This window comes from Triticum dicoccoides, chromosome 4B (genome assembly GCF_002162155.2).
Source record: "Triticum dicoccoides isolate Atlit2015 ecotype Zavitan chromosome 4B, WEW_v2.0, whole genome shotgun sequence".
Classification (NCBI taxonomy): domain Eukaryota; kingdom Viridiplantae; phylum Streptophyta; class Magnoliopsida; order Poales; family Poaceae; genus Triticum; species Triticum dicoccoides.
This window is the reverse complement of record NC_041387.1, coordinates 315,586,786-315,608,895: the sequence shown is the minus strand read 5'-3', so window position 1 is coordinate 315,608,895 and position 22,110 is coordinate 315,586,786.

Sequence of the window (22,110 nt, the reverse complement as noted above, 5' to 3'; positions counted from 1 at the left end):
GTATCGCAAGCCCGAGATGTATTATAAGAGCGTCCTGAAGGGTGCCCGCCTTATAGCGGGTGAATGCTCCAAAGATGTAATTTTTGAGTAAACTCGCATTTGTTATCCTGTACGCTTGAAAACTTGTTCATATGTGCTAAGCAATGCTTGTGAATTTAAAATATTACCTTCTGTGCGGTCGTTTATTAAATTTGAGAGATGGCGAGTCCTCGGCTTCTGCCCCCATGCCACGAGTGCTGGGGTGTTTGGGATAAACTTGAGCGCTCTTTTTCCCATTCTTGGGTCCTTCGAGGGAGGCGCTCAATGCAACGAACAAGGCAACCGGACTATAATGATTGAACACTCTCACTTAGCCATAGAATTCTATAATTTTAAATTTCGGCGAAGCCCCTAGTATTTGGAAGACCGAATTCGGGGCGCTATCCACGCCTGGGCCGGACAAAGCCGACTCCTCGCTCTAAGCGGCATAAGTCTTTAGGGACTCCAAAACCTCTCGAGCAGCGACCGGCTCTCGCCCTATCATGATGGTCAGTTTTAGCTTTCTCCACTAAGGTGCTTAACCCAGCTCAATCGGGGCACAATCACAGTGGTTCTCCTAGTGCTACCTTAGCCGATATAACGGAACGTAAGGTACCAAAACATGGGAGCCGGGCAAACCCAACTATTGACCCAAGACATGATTTGGAGCCGATGCATATAATGCTATAAGTTCGGGGTGCCGTACTTGTGAAAGTGTTCGGACCTATCACACCATATTTTGGGGTACTTAAGCCCCTGGTGTATTTGGCTGTACCAAAATGTATGGGTGCAACATGTCATAAGTGAACATATATAGGTAAAAAAAGGAATGCAATAATAGGCAAAAGCTATGCATTGTTTAATCAAAAAAGTTGCGGTAAAAGCAGAACGATACAAATAGTGCGATAAGCATTGGACGGGACTATTTGACCTGTCCCCCTCCAGGGGCGAGCTGCGGGATGATATGTGAAACAAGTATACTGCTCGTTATAGAGACCACATGGACACTCGACGTAGCTTTCTGCTTCCCTGGCTGTTGCATCGTGTGTTTGGCGATTCTACTGCCGGACAGGGCTTCTTGAGAAAGGACTCCTGAAAGTAAGAAAAAAAAGAATGACACAATTGGGAGCCCCTGGTGCGGTTGAGCCGCATTCTGGGCCTGCCGTGGTCGTGCCCCTCCCCCTATGCCCATGGTATTTCCAGAGCGTAATTATGTACGCGTAGTACTGGTTTCGCAATTTTGTGAGGGCTGGGGTTAGGGCCACATTGCTACGCGTGCTCGGGACGTGCCAGGCAGTCTTGTTGTAGGTTACTCCGGGCGCGCTTGACGGTGTCCAGACGTTTAATAGCCGGACTCGAGAATTGCCTTGAGAGGCTGCTTTGCACTTCCGCCGCGAGGGCCGCCGTATGCTCCTCCGTTCGAAGAGAGCGTTCGGTGTTTCCGTTGACCGTAATGACTCCTCGAGGGCCTGGCATCTTGAGCTTGAGGTATGCGTAGTGCGGCACCGCATTGAACTTTGCAAATGCGGTTCATCCAAGCAGTGCGTGATAGCCGCTGCGGAACGGGACTATGTCGAAGATTAACTCCTCGCTTCGGAAGTTATCCGGGGATCCGAAGACCACTTCAAGTGTAACTAAGCCTGTACAGCTGGCCTCTACACCTGGTATGACGCCTTTAAAGGTCGTCTTTGTGGGTTTAATCCTTGATGGGTCTATGCCCATTTTGTGCACTGTACCTTATAAAGCAGGTTCAGGCTGCTGCCGCCGTCCATCAGGACTCTAGTGAGGTGAAATCCGTCAACGATTGGGTCTAGAACAATGCGGTGAATCCGCCATGGCGGATGCTAGTGGGGTGGTCCCTTCGATCAAATGTGATCGGGCAGGAGGACCACGGATTGAACTTTGGGGCGACTGGATCCATCGCATATACGTCCCTTAGTGCACGCTTCCGCTCCCTTTTGGGTATGTGGGTTGCGTATATCATGTTCACCGTCCGCACTTGTAGGGGAAGCCCTTCTGTCCTCTATTGTTCAGCAGTCGGGGCTCCTCTTCGTCGTCGCTATGCAACCCCTTGTCATTGTTTTCGGCATTTAATTTGCATGCCTGCTTGAACACCCAACAATCCCTGTTGGTGTGGTTGGCTGGTTTTTCGGGGGTGCCGTGTATCTGGCACGAGCGATCGAGTATTCTGTCCAAATTGGATGGGCCCGGGGTATTTCTTTTGAATGGCTTTTTCCACTGACCGGGTTTAGAGCCTCTGAATCCGGCATTGACTGCCATATCTTCAGCATTATCTCCATTAATGCGGCGCTTGTGCTTGTTGCGACACGACCTGCCGTTGTTGTCCTTGGTATCTGAATTACCAGGGCTCTTGGTCATGTTGTTACTACGAGCTAGCCAGCTGTCCTCTCCCGCGCAAAAGCGGGTCATGAGTGTTGTGAGGGCTGCCATGGATTTCGGCATTTCCTGTCCTAGGTGCCGGGCAAGCCACTCGTCGTGGATGTTATGTTTGAAGGCTGCAAGGGCCTCTTCATCCGGACAGTCGACGATTTGATTTTTCTTGGTTAGGAACCATGTCCAGAATTGTCTGGCCGATTCTTCTGGCTGCTGAATTATGTGGCTTAGGTCATCAGCGTCTCATGGCCGCACATAAGTGCCTTGGAAATTATCGAGGAATGCGGCTTCTAGGTCTTCCCAACAACCAATTGACTCTGCTGGCAAGCTGTTAAGCCAATGCTAAGCTGGTCCTTTAAGCTTGAGTGGGAGGTATTTGATGGCGTGTAGATCATCACCGCGGGCCATGTGGATATGAAGGAGGTAGTCCTCGATCCATACTGCAGGATCTGTTGTACCATCGTATGATTCGATGTTTACGGGTTTGAAACCCTCGGGGATTTGATGATCCATTACTTCATCTGTGAAGCATAGTGGGTGTGCGGCGCCCCTGTACTGGGCTATATCGCGACGTAGCTCAAATGAGCTTTGTCTGCTGTGTTCGGCTCGGCCGAATTTGCTGTGTTCGGCTCGGCTGGATTTGTTGTATCCGGCATGACGATTATCGTCATGTGTAGTGAGGCGCCCATGCGATCCGTAGATCAATCTTGTTTGCCTTGCCTTGTCCTCCAATATATCTCGCAGGTCTGGCACATTTCCCCGTGCCTTGGTACTTTTTGAGCAACGCCGGGGTGCGGCTTGAGTGGAGGGCCGAGAGGCCTCTCTGTCGCGGCCACGAGGTGGCCGGTTGGCCGAATCATGCACTGGTGATGTAGGTTTGGGTGCTTCCTCCTCTAATCGGGGTAGCAGCCTGCGTTTTGGGTAGATCTTGGAGGGGCGCTCGAGTTCATACTCTTCGGCCGCCAGGACTTCAGTCCATCTGTCGGCTAGCAAATCTTGGTCAGCTCTAAGCTATTGCTGCTTTTTCTTGAGGCTGCTTGTCGTGGCCATAAGCCTGCGTTTGAAATGCTCCTGTTCGACGGGATCCTCAGGCACGACAAATTCGTCGTTGTCGAGGCTTGCCTCGTCTTCGGAGGGAGGCATGTAATTATCGTCCTCTACCTCTCTATCTGTCGCTCTCTCATGAGGGCTGGCTTCTCCATCCTCCTGCGCTGAATCCTGCTGGAGGGGGTTGTCTTCGGCACTTTCCGGGGTGTTATTGTCTCCCATGCCGGAATCACTGTTTTTGTTGTGGAGGGATTTAGAGCGGCGCCGCTGACGCCGGCGCTTAGGCTGTTTCTTGGAGGGGTAATCCTCCATTGTTCCATCGCCATTCCCATCTTTTGGGATGTCCACCATGTAAATGTCGAATGACGAGGTGGCCTTCCAGTGCCCTGTAGGCACTGGTTCTTGTTCGTCTCCTGCATCGTCGTCCATACCGTCGATGTCTTCGGAGCCGAAGTTGAGCATGTCGGTTAAATCATCGAAAGTGGCTACGAAGTGGGTGGTGGGTGGGCTTTGAATTTCTTCGTCATCCGCATCCCAACCTTCCTGCCATAATCCGGCCAGGGCTCTCCTGATAGAGAGAGAGACTTTAGCGAATTCAGGATGTCGCCAAAGGGCGAGTGCTGAAAGATGTCCGCGGCAGTGAACTCCATGATCGGCGCCCAATCGGATTCAATTGGCAGGGGCGCGGAAGGTTTGGAGTCCGGAGAGGAGTCCGGCACCTTGGAGTCACGAGCTTCGCAAAGGATAGGGTTGGTGTTCGGCTCAATCGCCGTAGAGATAGCAGCCCCCGAGGCGGTGTCCAGCCACCCGTCCTCGATTAGCACAGTCGGCTCCGAGCTAAGGGTCGGAGTGGACACTGGTGCGGCCTCCAAGGCACTGTCCGAAGGTAGAGCTAGATCATTCCCTTCATGACAGTGCGGCGCGGTTGGCTGTGGCTCGAACCCGTCGAAGATCAAGTCTCTGCGTACGTCAGCCGTATAGTTCAAACTTCCAAATCTGACCTGATGACCACGGGCGTAGCTTTCAATCTGCTCCAGATGGCCAAGCGAATTGGCCCGCAGTGCAAAGCCACCGAATACGAAGATCTGTCCGGGGAGAAAAGTCTCACCCTGGACCGCCTCGCTATTGATGACCGGAGGAGCCATCGGGCCTAAAGATGACGACACAGAGGAACTCTCAATGAAAGCACCAATGTCGCTGTCAAAACCGGTGGATCTCGGGTAGGGGGTCCCGAACTGTGCGCCTAGGCGGATGGTAACAGGAGACAAGGGACACGATGTTTTTACCCAGGTTCGGGCCCTCTCGATGGAGGTAAAACCCTACTCCTGCTTGATTAATATTGATGATATGGGTAGTACAAGAGTAGATCTACCACGAGATCAGAGAGGCTAAACCCTAGAAGCTAGCCTATGGTATGATTGTTGTTCGTCCTACGGACTAAAACCCTCCGGTTTATATAGGCACCGAAGAGGGTTAGGGTTACACAGAGTTGGTTACAATGGTAGGAGATCTACATATCTGTATCGCCAAGCTTGCCTTCCATGCCAAGGAAACTCCCATACGGATACGGGACGAAGTCTTCAATCTTGTATCTTCATAGTCCAGGAGTCCGGCCAAAGGTGATAGTTCGACTATCCGGACACCCCCTAATCCAGGACTCCCTCACTCACCACTTATCCTTTTCCATACCCTTTAAGCTTTGCTAGTCCTGATACCCATGGTAATGGGATTGCTGAGTCCTCGTGGCTCACAGATTACTACAACATTAGTTGCAGGTATAGGTGGTGCGATGATCTGACATGAGAGCGATGTATGCTTGTCTTGGAGTTCTTCTTCTACTTCTTCTTCGTTCGGGGGTTAGGTTCCTGGTCGGCAGCCTGGGCTAGTAGGGTGGATGTCGTTTGTGTTTCTGTTTGTGTTTCAGCAGTAGTCGGATGTTGCTCTTATGTATGATGTTGTTGTATTTATTTGCCATTGTATGTCTTGTATGTATCCCCAACTATTATGTAATGGTACGACGTAATGATATCCACCTTGCAAAAGTGTCTTCGATATGCGCTTCTATCCTTGGTGGGACCTTCAAGTTCCTTTAGGATAGGGTCGCATATGGGGTGTGACAAGTTGGTATCAGAGCCTCGACCGACCATAGGAGCCCCCTTGATTGTTCGTAGCATGGCCGTTGTCGGGTCTAGAAGAAAACTATTTTTGGAGTCTAGTTATATCGGAGAGTAGGAATTCTTTTTACTCCTCAGCCCCTTCATCGCTCTGGTGAGGAATCTTGACGTTGGTGTTTTGAATTATTCCTCTTCCCTTTCAAACTTTATTTAGGATCACGCGGTTAGTTTTTCGTTCGTTGGTTCTCAGCTCTTTTCATCCGGTGCATTTCTCGTCAAGTTGACTCGAGCCTCTTCATCTTTGACAAGTTCATCCTTAGTTGTTTTCTTTTCCCACCCGCCCACCCTTTTCTTCTTAGAACCGAAGACCGTAATTAAGTATCCATCCTACTCGTGCGAAGCCTTTGCATTCTTTCCTCAATTATTTTTAACGACGCTTTTTCTCTTCAAGTTATTCGTCGGTTCCACGTTCTAAGTTGTCTTGTTTTTCCTGCCCTCCCACCCATTTTCTTCCCGGAGTCCGCATCTCTATTCGAGCATCAATTTCATTCGTGCGGAGCCTCTTCAGTCTTTCCTCAATGGTCGCAACCGGTTAATTCTCATCTCATTTGACATTCTTCATCGCTTTTTCTTCTCCGGTGGACTCAGTTCCAAATTTCGGTGTTCATCGTATTCTTTCCTTTGATCAAATGTTTTCCCCTTACTCGTTCGCCTCTCGCCATTTAATCATTCCGGAGTGCGGAAGACATCTCAGGAGATCCATCTGCGTTCCAATTTATTCGAGGTTGTCACCTCATTCAAGTCCTTCAGTCGTTCCGGTGCATCATCTATTCAACAATCCCTTCAAACGGCGCTTCTTTTCAATGGGCCATAACCCACAGGTCTTTCCCAGGATCTTACCTGACTATTCTATTTTATTTTTTGGAGTTTAAAGCTTTCTCGGATATCTCATCGGAGCCTCCATCGAAATCACCACAAGACTTAATCTTATTCTTTCATCCTTCATTCTATCTCATCATCCTTTTGTCACCGGAGTTCTTCATGGTGGGTCTTCATGATTTAATTCATCTTCAAGAGTTCATCAGGATTTTTGTTGGAGGAGTTAAAGTATCTTTTCTTCCCGCGTCTCGAAGTGCAAACAATTCTCCGTTTTCTTATGAAGTGGAGTTTTGCATTTCTAAGTTCTTCTCAGTTGTTCAGACATTTGGTTGTGGTATAATTTCACCACAAGTTTTGAGATGTTTTTGATAAGTACACAACAAGCTTATTCTTTTGCTGTTGAATATCTCAACAACTCCGTTCAATTCTTCCTTCTAAGGATGCTATCAAATTTGTGGTGCAAGTTGTTGTTCTCTCATCCGTTCTTTTCATTCCATTCTTTCAATTTTTCCGGAGGTATTGCGTGTTCATCTCGTCAAGTGTCATTCCATCTTCTGAAGTTCATGTTCTATTCCTCCCATTTTCAGCCCAAATTATTTCGTTCTTATAACTTCTTCTATCTTCTTCTAACCGGAGTAGTTTCAGAGTCTATCTTATTCAACGAGCTTTTGATTCTCGTCATATCCGTCGTTCCTCTTTTCTACCCGAGTGCTCTCGACTTTGTTCTTCTTCTCTCTTGCGCTCTTGTTTCACCTCTTCCTCTTTTCTCCGGTCTCGTTCCTAAGATCTCGAGATGACATCTCTTGTTAGTGGAGGACACTTGTAACGCCCCGAGACCAATGCGTCAGATGTCTTCCAGTTATTCGCCGTCATTGCCATGTAATTTGCTTGTGTGTTGCACTTTTCCATGTCATCATGTGCATTTCATCCGTATGTTTTTCAAAACTTGCATCTGTTCGGGTCCTGCCGGTTCTCCCTGTTGACCGTTCTGAGCTCAGACACACTCGCAGCGCCAGCGGCACCTCCAAAATATTATTTTATAAGTGGCATAACATTTTCTCGGAATGGGATGAAAGTTGGCGTGCGGTCTTGTTATAGTGTAGGTAGACCGCCTGCCAAGTTTCGTCGCATTCGGTGCTCGTTTGATTGCCCAACCAGTAAACTTACAGCTGCAATATAGCCGGTCTAATGTCGGACGTTTTCAGTCTCCAAAAACCGTTGTCGGGCTGCACTCCTTCCCTCTCATCTCAGCCCAACCCCTCTTCACAGCCTGCTAAACCGGCCCACTAACCCAATAAACCTCCCCCTCGATCGGATCCGTCGGATCGTGATCTAAGGGTCCGAAAACCCATAAATTCCCCAAACCCTAGCCCCCCTACTATATATGGATACCCCTAGTCTATTTTGGGCAGCCTAGCCCCTCCACCTACCTCTAGCCTCCCCCCTCCTCAGAATCTGCGCGCAGCCACCTCCACTTCGTCACTTGGCGCGCCGCCAATCGCCAGTGTTGCCGCTTCAGCCGTTCGCAGCCAACCCGCAGCCTCCATGCGCCCCTCCTGCCTCCTCCCACCACGCTGGCCCTGCAGGCCCATCGCGGGCCCAAGCGCAGCTGCGCCCCGCTCCTCCCCGTTCTGGATCGGGGCAGGAGCCCGATCCCGCAGCTCCTCCTCGTCTCCCCCCGGCCATCGCCGACGCGCGGCCGCAGAACATCACCGGAGCAGCCTCCAGGTCACCGGAGCCCCGATTTGCCACCACTCTCCCTCTCTCTACCTTCACCCTCTCCTCTCTCTCCCTCACCTGGTCGCTCTCTCTAAAAGCCCCATAGGAGCCGCCATGGATAGCCCGACCGCGAGCTCCATCTCATCGATTCTCGCGAGACCAGCGCCACCGGGCCTCCTTGTCGCCGGGAATGTGTCCCCAGCCTCGGCCTCTGCCTGGATCCGGCCAGGACCCCTCCGGATCACGCCGCTGCCTGGCCCAATGTCGTCGGAGAAGACCGCCGCCGATCCCCTGCTTCGCCCGCTCGAGGCACCCGCGTTATTCACTGCCTGCGCCCGCGTGGGCCCGCAAGCCTCCTCTCCACTCTGGGCCGAAGCCCATGGTGAGTAGCACCTATCCCCTGCCATGTGCGTCTCATAATATCCAGCGCTCAATTCGGTTTTTTTTTTTGCGAAGTCCCAGAAAAACCGCCAAGTCCCTGTGTTTTATCATATTATGTATTCATGTTTGGGTGCTTGTAACTTTGTGCATGTGGCTCCAAATTGAGTGTATGATATGTTAAAATGTTCATTTCTTGATGCTCTAGACGATGGAGTAGTTTGCATTTATGTTACAGTTCATCGACATGCCTTGATCTTAGTTGAAAAACTTCTAAGTGTTATAAACTGCTGGAAAGTGCTGCCTGTTAACATCATTTAGGTGTCTTGTGAGTGGTGTAACTTTGTCCCTGTTGATACTATGTTGATGATCTTGATATACGCATGTTCTGATCTTCATGCTCTACATGTTGGTGTTCTTTGCATTCATGTTAGGGTGCATCTTGACATGCTAATCTCTGTTACAAAAGTACATGTTTCTGTTAACTGCTGAAAACTATTGTAACTTGCCTATTTGTCATTTTTATATCTTTTGTGTGATTTTCTTTTAAGCATCATGTCTACATGTTTTAGTAGCATAATCATGCCTTCTTTACAGGGGTGCAATCCATGTATTTTTATATACCCTGTAGTGAGTGCATCAAGCTTGTGAAGTGGACTACTTGCTATTAACTTTCTGTCAAGTCTGTTTCTCTTATATCATGATGCCATGTTTGCTCGATGCTACAAATTAAGATATGCATAATCTGGAGGTGCTTAGTTGACATGTTTTGTTGGCCATCTTATTCTCTATCATTCCGCGCCTTTTGATGCCTCATATATGTCCTATAACATATGTTTTCATTTCCATGAACATGCTTATATTATGTTCCAATTTTCTGTTAACTTCATGATGCTATGTTGTGAGCTTGTTATTAGTTAATATATGCCTATTTTGGAGATGCTAGAATTACATGTTTTGAAGTATTCTATGAGTAATCTGCTAAAATGACATGGTTGTTATCTTTTGGATATCATATGTATTTGTTCCATGCTTGCAAACATGCTATCATAATGTTGCTATTTTATACTTGCTGAAACTGTTTCAACAGTCAATCTTGTCATGTTGGTTCCCACTAATCCATGGGCCATATGTATATGATGCCAGCATGTTATTTGCTCTTGGTTATGTGTAATTTGATTCCGTGTCCTTGGTTTCGATGTTTACTTGTTGTAGCTTGTCTCTTTCTTACTCACAAGTTGACATCATATTAACGTTGCTTATGTATATGCTCCTGTGTTATAAAGTTGCTTTTTGCATTTATCATATTGGTTTAATCTTGATGCCTATGAACATGAAACTTACTGATATTTGAAGTATGTTATCTGTACATGAAGTGCATGTCGAGTTTATGCTCATATGATTCATGTAGCTTCTGGTTTCGATGTTTGCAAAGTGCCTAGTTGCTGTTTTGGGCAGATTGTTGTCATAACTTGTTTGGAGTGTATGTGTTGCACCGTTGCTCCGTTTTGAGCATGCTCTATATGAAACTTGCTTAGAGTTGCATGTAGATTCATATTATCTTGTTACATCCTTGTTTTGGAGTGTTTGTGATTGTTTTTTGCTTGCTTTTGCATCAATGCCATGTTTAACTTGTTTTGCTCATATATTCTAGGCCGTCGCTCCGAATTAAATGAACTTTATATGTAACTTGACTACAATTCCGTGTAGATCATCTTGGTGCATCTTAACTTGCTGGTTAACAAATTGAAAATAATGAGTTATTAAGATCTGGAACAATTTTGAAAGTTGCATATGAGGACTTACCGGGATTGTTATATGTTGTTTCCAGCCTCATTTAGACTTGCTTTGATGTGTGTTCTTGAGTGTTTCATCTCTTGCCATGAGTAACATCATATAGACTTATCATGTATCATAATTAGTTGAGCATCATGCCTTGTTTATGTGTTGTGTTTTTACCATGTTGTTTGCTTCTTTCCGGTTGTGCTTCTTCTCGATAGTTCCTGTTTCATTGCGATCGTGAGGATTCGTTCAACTACGCTTGGTTCATCTACGCCCGTTCGTCTTCTTCATCGACTCGTACTTATTCCTAGCGGTATTTTAGGCAAGATGACCGTACCCTGGATCTCACTACTATCATTGCTATGCTAGTTGTCTCGATGTTATCGCTATGTCGCGCTTCCTACCACTTGTTTATCAAGCCTCCCAAATTGCCATGTCAGCCTCTAACCTTTTTCACCCTTCCTAGCAAACCGTTGTTTGGCTATGTTACCGCTTTGCTCAGCCCCTCTTATAGTGTTGCTAGTTGCAGGTTAGGTTGAAGATTGCTCCATGTTGGAACATGTTTATCTCGGGATATCACAATATATCTTATTTAATTAATGCATCTATATACTTGGTAAAGGGTGGAAGGCTCAGCCTAATGCCTCGTGTTTTGTTCCACTCTTGCCACCCTAGTTTCTGTCATACCGGTGTTATGTTCCTTCATTTTGCGTCCCTAACATGGTGTGGGTTTATGGGCCCCTCTTGAAGGCCCAACATTGGTTTTACCATTTGCCCGACATAATAACTAAACTTGTTATTAAATTTGACACATAGGGAGTTAGCGCTACCCAAGGAGTAATTCTACATAATAAAAGGGGGCTGGTGTTGATCGTGTTGGTCCCAACTAGAGTCGTGTGCGGCTTTCCCCGAGGAAACTTGGGTCTCAGTTGTTGTACGTTGTGCTCATCCGGACGTGGCCTAAGACGAGATACACGCGGCTACTATCAGGGTGTCGGCATGCCGGGAGGTCTTGCTGGACTTATTTTACCATTATCGAAATGTCTTGTGCACCGGGATCCCGATCTGATCGGATGTCCCGCGATGGAGGATTGTCTCAGCGGATCGTTAGCTTGTCATGGGCTAAGTTGGGACACCCCTGTAGGGTTTAATATTTCGAAAGCCATGCCCGCGGTTATATGGTAGATGGGAATTTTTAATGTCTGGTAGTAGATAACTTGACACCGGATTCGAATTAAAATACACCAACTGTGTGCGTAACCGTGACGGTCTCTTTTCGAGTGGGTCGAGAAGATAACACAGTGGGGTTATGTTTAAACGTAAGTAGTTCAGGATCACTTCTTGATCATTACTAGTTTGCGATTGTTTGCGTAGCTTCTCATCTTATTCTTGTATTCGTAAGTTAGCCACCATATCATGCTTAGTCGCTACTGCAACCTCACCACTTATCCTTTTCCATACCCTTTAAGCTTTGCTAGTCTTGATACCCATGGTAATGGGATTGCTGAGTCCACGTGGCTCACAGGTTACTACAACATCAGTTGCAAGTACAGGTAATGGGATGATCTGACATGAGAGCGATGTATGCTTTTCTTGGAGTTCTTCTTCTGCTTCTTCTTCGTTCAGGAGTTAGGTTCCTGGTCGGCATCCTAGGCTAGTAGGGTGGATGTCGTTTGAGTTTCTATTTGTGTTTCATCCGTAGTCGGATGTTGCTCTTATGTATGATGTTGTTGTATTTATGTGCCATTGCATGTCTTGTATGTATCCCCAACTATTATGTAATGGTACGATGTAGTGATATCCACCTTGCAACAGCGTCTTCGATATGCGCTTCTAAACTTGGTGGGACCTTCGAGTTCCCTTAGGATAGGGTTGCATATTGGGCGTGACAATGATGAAGAGAATGATAATGTTGCTCCCTTAAAAATTAAGGGAGAAATGATTTTTAAAGCTCTTCATAAGAATAAAATTGCTTGTTCCAACTTCATGGAAATCATGTCTATTGCCATTAAGGGCAAGAAATATATTGAGGAGTTGGAATCTCATCTCAAGGAGCATGAGGTCATCATTGAGAAAATGGAAGGTCATGAGCGTGATTATGCTAATGAGATTGCGGACCTCTCTCAAGCTCTTGAACTTGAACAAACCACCAAAGAATCTCTTGAGGATACTTTTGCTCTAGAATTATCTAGAGTGAAGGAATCACATGATAGAGCTCAAGGGTCATTAAGAGTGACCTCATCAAACTCACCGAGTCTCATGCACAACTTAAATCTTCATATTCAAAAGAGCTTTCCAAGTTGGTTCTCCTCTTGCTATTATTGATGATGCTTGTGCTACTAACTCTATTTCTAGTGAAGCATCCACTTTGAAGGAGAATGTTGAGCTAAGGGCTCAACTTGAGTTGCTATCTAGCAATTATGAGAAATTGTAAGAACGTCATGAAAAGCTCTCAAGCTCTCATGATGATCTTCTAGTATCTCATAATGTGCTAAATATAGCTCATGAGGCCATGATTGCTAAGGTAACATCTAGTGAGCCTCATGTGGATACTAGCACTATTTCTAGTCAAAATGCCATATTGCCATGTGCTAGTCCTTGTAATTCATCTACTCACAATGTTGGTACATCTCGTGATGAATTGCTTTCCTTGCCTTGTTTCTCTAATGATGAAGCTTATACTTCCTATAGTACTTGTGTTGAGACTAACCATGTAGAGGAAACCAAAGAGCTCAAGGCCCAAGTCACTTCTTTGAAGAAAGACCTAGAAAAGAGTCATGAAGGGAAATTCACACTCAACAATATCTTGAGTGTGCAAAAATCCCCCAATGACAAAGGTGGACTTGGATTCAACTCCAATAAGAAGAAAAAGTCCAAGATGAACAAAAAGAAGGGCCAAGAACAAGTCAAGAATTCGGCCAAGATTGGTTGCTTCAAGTGCAAAGTACAAGGGCATCATGTTAGATCTTGCCCATTGAAGAAGAAGCCCATTAGTTTCAAGCAACAAGGTAAGCGCCACAAGTTCACTCTCAAGCTCAACCTCATGTTGAAGAAAGGCCTCTTCCCAAGAAAACTCAAGCTAATGCTTCTCAAGTTGAGAAATCAAGTAAGAAGAAAGTGAAGAGTAGATGTTGCTACCTATGTCGTGAGAAAGGTCACCTCGCTTCTTCATGCACTAGTGGTAACTCATCCAACCCAATTATTATTGATGATATCTATTCTCTTGGGAAGGATAAGGTTGGCAATGTGTTTTCCAAAGTTGTTGGTACTCAAAGTGGTGTCAAGAAAAGAACCATTTGGGTAGCCAAGCCTATTGTGACTAATCTTTTAGGACCCAACTTGGTCGGGGACCAACTATCTCAAACTTGATCAATAGGTGTTGTTGGAGGGCATTGGAGACTTGGCTACATTATGAAGAATTAAGGGGACTTCATCATTCTTGTTGTCTCAAGCCAAGTTAATTGGGTTATCAAGTTTCTATACTATATCCAATGTGCCTCCTTTCGGTAACTTGTACTTAAATTGTTTACATTGAAAGTTACTTGCCCCTTTGCATGTTTCGGTTTTGTTCCTTGCATGTGTTTGTATATGTTGTGTCTCCAAATTTATTATCTTGAGTAATCAAGTTTGTGTATGTTGGTTTGCACATCATGTACATGTGTGTCGTACGTTGAGCCTTTGTGAATCTTGTGTGTATCTTAGTTGGCTATTGTGAGAGATTAATAGAACATCCCATTTTGGGGGAGTGATGTACTTTATGCACTTCACAATCCTATAAATGTGTGTACATGAGGAATACCAACTAGTATTGATATTACAAGATTATCTAGTCGCTATGTGGTATGTCTACTCATGATAAATTCAAATTCTAAATTGTCCATTAATTATCTCTTGTTGGATCTTTATTTTGCCTCTTGTTTATCTTTAATTGGTATCACATTATGGGGAGTAATATGCTATGTGTATATTACTAGCCTAGAAAATGTGTACATTTGAGATATTGTCACCTAGAGTTGATATTGTAAATTATCTTGTTCCTAGGTGGCATGTTAGCTCTACAATTTGCAAGTTGCTTATGGGTTTGGTGTCAAGATGATGTCGGATATCCTTGCTATCTACCACCGGGATTTATTTCCATTTACTTCTTGTCTTTTGAAAATTGGTACTCACTTGTGTGGTAGAATTTATTGATCATCTTTACATTGGCTTTTGCTTTTATTGCTTTTTCTGTTGCCAAGGAATGTATCAACTCCCTTTGTCGTCCATACCACTTGTGGATCTTGTTAATTTCTTGATCTTGTCTAGTGTTTTCTAGATATAGTGAAAGTGGTGATCCCACCTTGTGCATTTTGTATTCAAATACAAATTCTCTATAATGCACTAGTCTTGGGGGAGCTATCCTATTTTCTATAAAACACTCATCTTGCAATCCTTATCAAGTGTGTGTTGGTGGAAGGCAAGTCGTTTCTTTTTGGTACTTTGCGCCATCATGAAACTTTGTAGAGAGCTTGGTTTGTTTGGAACCATCCTCTCTTTTGGGACTTTGATATATTTTATTTAGTGTGTATCAATGGATATCTCATTCCTTGATGTATCTATTATGGATATCCTCCAAGTGATGATTTATTCATTTGGTATCTTTTCTTCACTTGTATTTTCTTTGTCATTTGGTATCGGTTCTTGAAAGTCTTGAGCATGCATATTAACTTCATGTAGTTTCTTTGGCATGCTTTCTTTCTTTGACCCAATATATAGGGAAACTCCACCAAGTCTCAAATTGATGAGATGTGCATGAAATTCATTTTCATATCTATATGCACATATCTATGTGGAGTTTGTCCTATGTATTGTTGGTTCTCTAACTCTTTGGTCCCAATGGGTTTGGGTACCATTTTGTTTGTGTTGTTGGTCTAGGAACAATTGGAGATGCATTGGATGCTCGGCTCACTCATAAGGAAGGTGGTGTCACCATGAGCTTATTGGAGTCAAGCTAGGATGCTCAATGAACTACTATCTACTACCTTCAATTGGTTTCTTCTACATCCTTCCAATGATATCTCGGTAACAAGTATCTATTCATGCATTATTTTCTTGCATTCAACCTTGTGTAGGTTGCATCTTGGCATGCTATTCATTCCATCTTGTGATACATGTTTCCATTCTCAAAGCATCTCAATGATGATCTCATGTTGCTAGTTGTGATGTCTTTGATAGTTGTGTGGTAGGAATTCATTTATATACAATAAGACCATATCGATCCATGTGCTATGCTTCCAAGCAAAAATCTTATTGGTATATGTATGACTTCCTTTTGGATATCTTGTTCCTTCGTGTTGTAACTATTTCGGGTGTACATCCTTCTTTGTATATATATATCACAATTTTGTCTACCTAGAATCTTATACATTTGTGAGAATTTGCATATTTAGATGATATCCTTTCTTTAACATCCACCTTGTCTTTCTTATGTTATTTCTTTGGTGGCTCCGTGAAAGATTTTTCCTTGAGTGTGTGTCTTATATCATTGCATCTTGATGCACTCCTGTGTGGTGAAGATTACTTTCCTCATTCTTATCTTTACGAGGCTTTTTCCATCTTAATTGGTATCCCTCGTCTTGATGAGGCTTTCATCTTCTATCTTCACCATGGGTTGTCGCAAGCTTTGTTGTTATCTTTTTAGTAAGCTTGTGTATCCATTTGCTTCTTGTGTGTGGGGGGAAGGTCATGTCTTGCACCTTGTATCTCATTTATCCAAGACTATGTTGATGCTTAATGCTCATCCTTACATTAGTCTTCTCAAGTGCTTTTCCATGGCTCACACATATCTTTTTGGTTGAGCCTTTTATTAAGTTGCCTCTTTTACATGTTGCTCAACCATGTGTTTGTTGCAAGTTCTATGCTTTGTTTCCTATATGCTCACTTGCACTTGTGTAAGTTTCTATTGATTTTGGGGGATCTATGATCCTATTTTGTGCACTTTGTATCCAAATACAAAAATTGTGCACAAATCATGGCGAGCCTCTCTAGTTTCTTTGGAACACTCCTTTGCTTGTATCATAATATCTTATTCATGTGGCTCCTAGGATCTTTGGTCTAGTTGGTTCAATTGATATCATTTGATTTCTTGCTTCAATTGGTATCTTTTGATTGCTTGATTGCTTCTGTCTCTCCTTGTTATGTCTTTGTGGCATACCTTCTTTTGCAATCTTTGTGCCTCAATATAGTTTGTGTTCCTCCAGGTATTTACCTTTGTATATGTGTATTGCATTCCACTCTCTTGTTGAGGAATACACAATTTATGGAGGACCAAAATTTATATTGGCCTTCTAAGCTTTTCGCCCATTTTGGCAATCGATGCCAATGGGGGAGAAGTTTCAGAGAGTTTTGTGGAGAAGTTTAGAGAGTTGTCTCTTCTGTCTTTGGTTTGTTCCTAGGAGCATTTGCATCTCTTATGCATGCATTATTGATGGTTACATTGCATGGTGATGCATAATTCCTTACATAAACTCTCTTGAAATTGATTGTCATCAATTACCAAAATGGGGGAGATTGAAAGAACATGTGGTGCCCCCATGTTTGGTTTTCGTAATTGATGACAATCTCTATGGACTAATGGTTGTCTTGAGTTATATTTGAAGGATTTGTCCATAGGCTTTTCTTGAAGTCCATGTGTTGGTTTCAAGGAGTTTATGAGTTGACCAAGGTGCTATTATGGAATTATCCAAAGATTGGTCATGTGAGTGTTGAGCTTATTGCAAGCATGTCCTGAAGAAGAAGATTGTGCGATCATTCATGTTTACCTTCAAGACATCATCCAAATGAAGAGAGTTGGAAAGATTCAAAGTTGATCAAGACTAAGTCAAGAGTGAATCAATTTGATCAACTCACAAAGCATAGAAGATGTACCGAGAGGGATCAAGTGATCCCATGGTATGGTAAGCATTGTCCATTGTGCTTTGTGTACTAACCCATGGTCTATGTGAGAGTTCTATGTGGGGTTAGGTACGTGTTCATGGCCTTGCTTCAAGAGGAATATATCACTCAACCCATGGAGAGGATGACATCAAGTGGTGATCGTCATCAAGATTGCCGTGTGCAAGTTCAAGTGGAGCATCACGAATAGATCAAGTGCTTGAAGCTTGTCGTCCATTGGTGTCAATGGACTTGTATAGATGTGCCGAAGAGTGCCTCACCCATGGTGGAGTATGGGGGAGCAATCATCTGGTCTTCATCGACCCAACACAATCAAGAAAGGTGGTCCATCTTGAGGAGGACAAGATCATCATAGCTCAAGTGGATCATGCGCAAGGCAAAGTTTTGCCCATGATAGGTTTTCTATTTTTCCGGTGTCACGGTGGCAGTTTGGAGACCGGGTTATAGGATGGATAGCCGTACTATCAAGGGGGCTCCCAAGTGAGTAGCTTGATCGTATCGTTCTTCGAGAGCTCAAACCATTGCATCCTTGCATCATCTTTCTTGATTCTTACTTGTATTTTACTTTTAGGTTTTAGATCTTGTGGTTATCTTCGTGACAAGCTCTAGTACATCAAAAACGGATTTCATATGCTTCTTCTTTTGCGTTTTTGGTGTTGGAGGTTTTACCGGTCTTATTCGAGGAAGGGTTCTCACCATTTTCTCATGGGACTTTTCCAATTTCTTTATTACTGTTAGTTCTATAAAAATTGTGTTAGCCCTTGTCTCTAGCTTTCCAACAAACTTGGTTTTGTTGAATTCGGAGTTCGTTTGCAGAAGTTGTGCCAGTTTTGGTGTCCTTTTAAAAGCTGGAGTGGTACTACCGCTCGTGGGAGTGGTACTACCGCTTGCAGGGGATGTAATTTTTTACTACCACTCTTGGGAGCGGTACTACCGCGGCTACTTCCGTGGCTACTTCCGCTCCGGACCAAAAACTCGTCACAAGTCCAGCGGTGGTAGGCACGGATGTATTTTTTTAGTACCGCTACCCTTTGAGGTAGTACCGCTACCCCTAGCGGTAGTACCGTGAGGTCGAGCGGTAGTACCGCTCTATGCGGACTGTGAGCATAACAGTTGGATTTTTTTCCACCTATAAAAGGGGGTCTTCTTCCCCAATGAACCTTATCCTTTCAGCTCGTGTTCTTCCCCCATTGTTGACCTTCTTCGAGCTTGCTATCTCTCAATCGCTCTACGGATTCTTGCTAGTTTGGGGGGGGGGGGAGATAGGAGATCTAGATCCACATTTCCACCAATCACTTTCTCCTCTATGTGAGGGGAACCCCTTGGATCTAGATCTTGGAGTTCTTGGTGTTCTCCTTCTTGTTCTTCCTCCCATATTCCTCCTTATCATTAGTTGCTTTGGTGGGATTTGGGAGAGAAGGACTTGGGCACTCTGTGTGCCCTTACCATTGCATTTCGTGCATCGGTTTGAGCTCTCCACTGTGATACGTGGAAGTTACAAGTTGAGAAGCATATTACTCTTGGGTGCTTGGTACCCTTGAGCTTGTCTCTCTTGGGTGCTTGGGCGCCCTAGACGGTTAGTGGTATTCGGAGCTCAATCATTGTGTTGTAAAGCTCTGAGAAAGCGTCGGGGTCTCGAATTAGGTTGTGGATATCGCCCCGAGCAATTTGACGGGTACCGGTGACTGCCCCCAAGGGTTGCCAAAGTGTACGTGTTCGGTGACCGCCCCCAAGGGTTGCAATTTGTACGGGTTCGATGACCGCCCTCAAGGGTCCCTTAGTGGAATCACGGCGTCTTACATTGTGCAAGGGCGTGAGGAGATTACAGTGGCCATAGTGGCTTCTTGGGGAGCATTGTGCCTCCACACCGCTCCAAACGGTGATTAGCATCCGCAAGGGTGTGAACTTCAGGATACATTGTCGTCTCCGCGTGCCTTGGTTATCTCTTACCCGAGCCCTTTTACTTATGCACTTTACTTTGTGATAGCCGTAGTATTTCATGTTATATATCTTGCTATCACATAGTTGTTTATCTTGCTTAGCATAAGTTGTTGGTGCATATAGGTGAGCCTAGTTGTTTTAGGTTTTGTGCTTGTCAAATTAACCGTTAGATTTATTCTTCTTTTGTACGAGCCTAAACCGTAATTCCCTTATTTCAAAGTGCCTATTCACCCCCCCCCCTCTAGGAGACATCCACAATCTTTCAAAGGTGCTTGAGGCATGCGACAGTTCCGTGGAATTGGAGCGGCATGGTACGTTGGTCGAAGCGCAGCACCTAGACGAGGCCTTCACCAGTAAGTGCTTCTTCATTAGTTTCATCAGATTGGGAAGTCAGCTTTGTTTATCTTGTGGCTGACTGTCTTGCATCTCTGACCGACAAAGTACTTCCCGGAAATGCAGGAGAAGGCAGACGAGGTCGTGCGCGACCACCGGTCAACCGAGGCGAACGCAAGCGCCAAAGATGATCTACACGCCGCATGGTCCTTCCCGAAGATCATGCACGCAACAAAGGACCATCTATAGGCCCCGGATGAGCAAATGGCGAGGCTCTTCGAGGTAGGGTTGCGCATAGCGGTGGCCCTCTGGACGGGCACGGTCATGCCCAACTCCTTCACGCGGCTGGCGTGCTGGCTAGAAGCCAGACCAGTGTGGCTTCATGCGTGGCTTGTTTTTGCCGCCCGTGCCGGCGCCGACTTGGCGCTGAGGTTTGTCATGTCCTAGTATCTAGGCCTGAACCTGGACCAGCTGGCAGCCCAGCGAGACGGCGCAGAGCCCCAACTGCAGGTAGAGGCGGGCCAGATCGCTGCACGGGCCAGCTACCTAGCCTCGTATGCTTTGCATGACGAGTTCCAGGTAGAGCGGACCGAAGACGGCGGGGCGGTGCCACACGACAACTTTGGCTTGGCGTTGGACGATCCAGTGGGCAGCTCCGAGGAGTCGGGCGCCTACGCGGATGACGAGGCTGGGTTGGACGATACCGGCACCTCAGTGAACCCGGAGGCCACCACGGAGGAGCCTGCAGCCGCGCAATCAGGCGCGGGAACCTCCTGAAGCCACCTTATTTTTATCTTTCTCGCATTCTTGTTAAGTGATAGGTCCACCCACCCACTAGGGTGTATTGGTCAACATAATGAAACACCCACTAGGCCGGCGTGCAACCGGTCGTGTGGCAACTTAGTGCGATGAGGCCGGATTGACTGATTTGGCAGTTCCAACTTAGCAATTGTTGGCATACCGGTGCTTTAGCCCTTGGTTCTTGCCAGCCAGCAGCCAAAGCCGGACTGCGGCTTGGGGCGAAGTGGGGGGCCTCGGTAACTCGGACACGTCGGGATGCACTAAGGAGGACGGCGGGTTGCGGTCAAGCCAGCTAGCCCCCGAGCCGGACGGACCGACCCGGTGGCGGAGGGCAGGTGTCTTTCGGGGGTCCCATTGTCTTTCATTAAATTAGAAAAGGCAGTGATACATACGTGCATACGGCTAACTTTAAAATGGGCGGAGTAGTTCTGCATTCCAGGGTCGGCTTGTTTCTTCGCCGGCAGTGTCTCTCTTGTGTTTGTTCGGCTTGCGTTCATCGATGAGGTAGTAGGTGTTGCAGTCACAGAGGACTTTGCTGACTATGAAGGGGCCCTCCTGTGGGGAGGCCAACTTGTGCTGGCTGGCTTGCCGCTGGACAAGCCGGAGGACGAGGTCTCCCTCGTGGAACACGAGGGGCATGATCTTTTTGCTATGGTAGTGCCTCAAGCCTTGCTGATAGATGGCCGATCGGCTAAGAGCCAAGAGGCATGCTTTTTCGAGTAGGTCGACGCCGTCTTCGCGGGCTTCCTTGGCTTGGGCTTCTATGTACATTAGGACTTGTGGTGAGTCGAACTCGATGTCGGTCGGGATGACGGCTTCTACTCTGTAGACAAGGAAGAACAGGGTCAACCCGGTTGACCGGTTTGGCATCGTCCGGAGACTCCAGAGGATGGTCGGAAACTCTTCAAGCCAGCTGCCGAATGAGCGGATGAGGGGCTTGATGAGTCGCGGCCTAATGCCGGACAGGATTAGCCGTTGCCCCGCTTGACCTGGCCGTTGGATCGGGGATGAGCTGTAACACCCACGATGCGGCTATATCTCCCACGTGTTGAAGCACGACTTAGAGGCATAACTGCATGGTGGTTTTGTTGTAAGAAGGGTCATCTTCACACAATCCCATGTAATGAACAAGAATGGGATAAAGAGTTGGCTTACAATTGCCACTTCACACAATGAACATATAATTCATACATCATTCAAAGCACACATATAGTCCGACTACGGATGAAGCCAAAAGAAAATAAGATAACCCAACTGTTAGATCCCTGATCATCCCAACTGGGCTCCACTACTGATCAACATGAAACGAAACATAGCAACGACCAAGATCTTCGTTGAGATCCCATCTGAGATCGGTTACACCTGCGCTGGTATCATCGGCACCTTCAACTCTTGTGATAGTATCTGGTGAGTCATGAGGACTCACCAATCTCAAAACCCGCGAGATCAAGACTATTTAAGCTTATGGGTAGGAAGTGGTAATGAGGTGGAGTTGCAGCGAGCACTAAGCAAATATGGTGGCTAACATACGCAAATAAGAGTGAGAAGAGAAGCAACGGAACGGTCGAGAAGCTAGAAGTGATCAAGAAGTGATCCTGAAACTACTTACGCACAATCATAACACAAAGACCGTGTTCACTTCCTGGACTCCGCCGAAAAGAGACCATCACGGCTACACACGCGGTTGATGTGTTTTAATTCGAATCTGGTGTCAAGTTCTCTACAACCGAATATTAACTAATTCCCATCTGCCACATAACCATGGGCACGG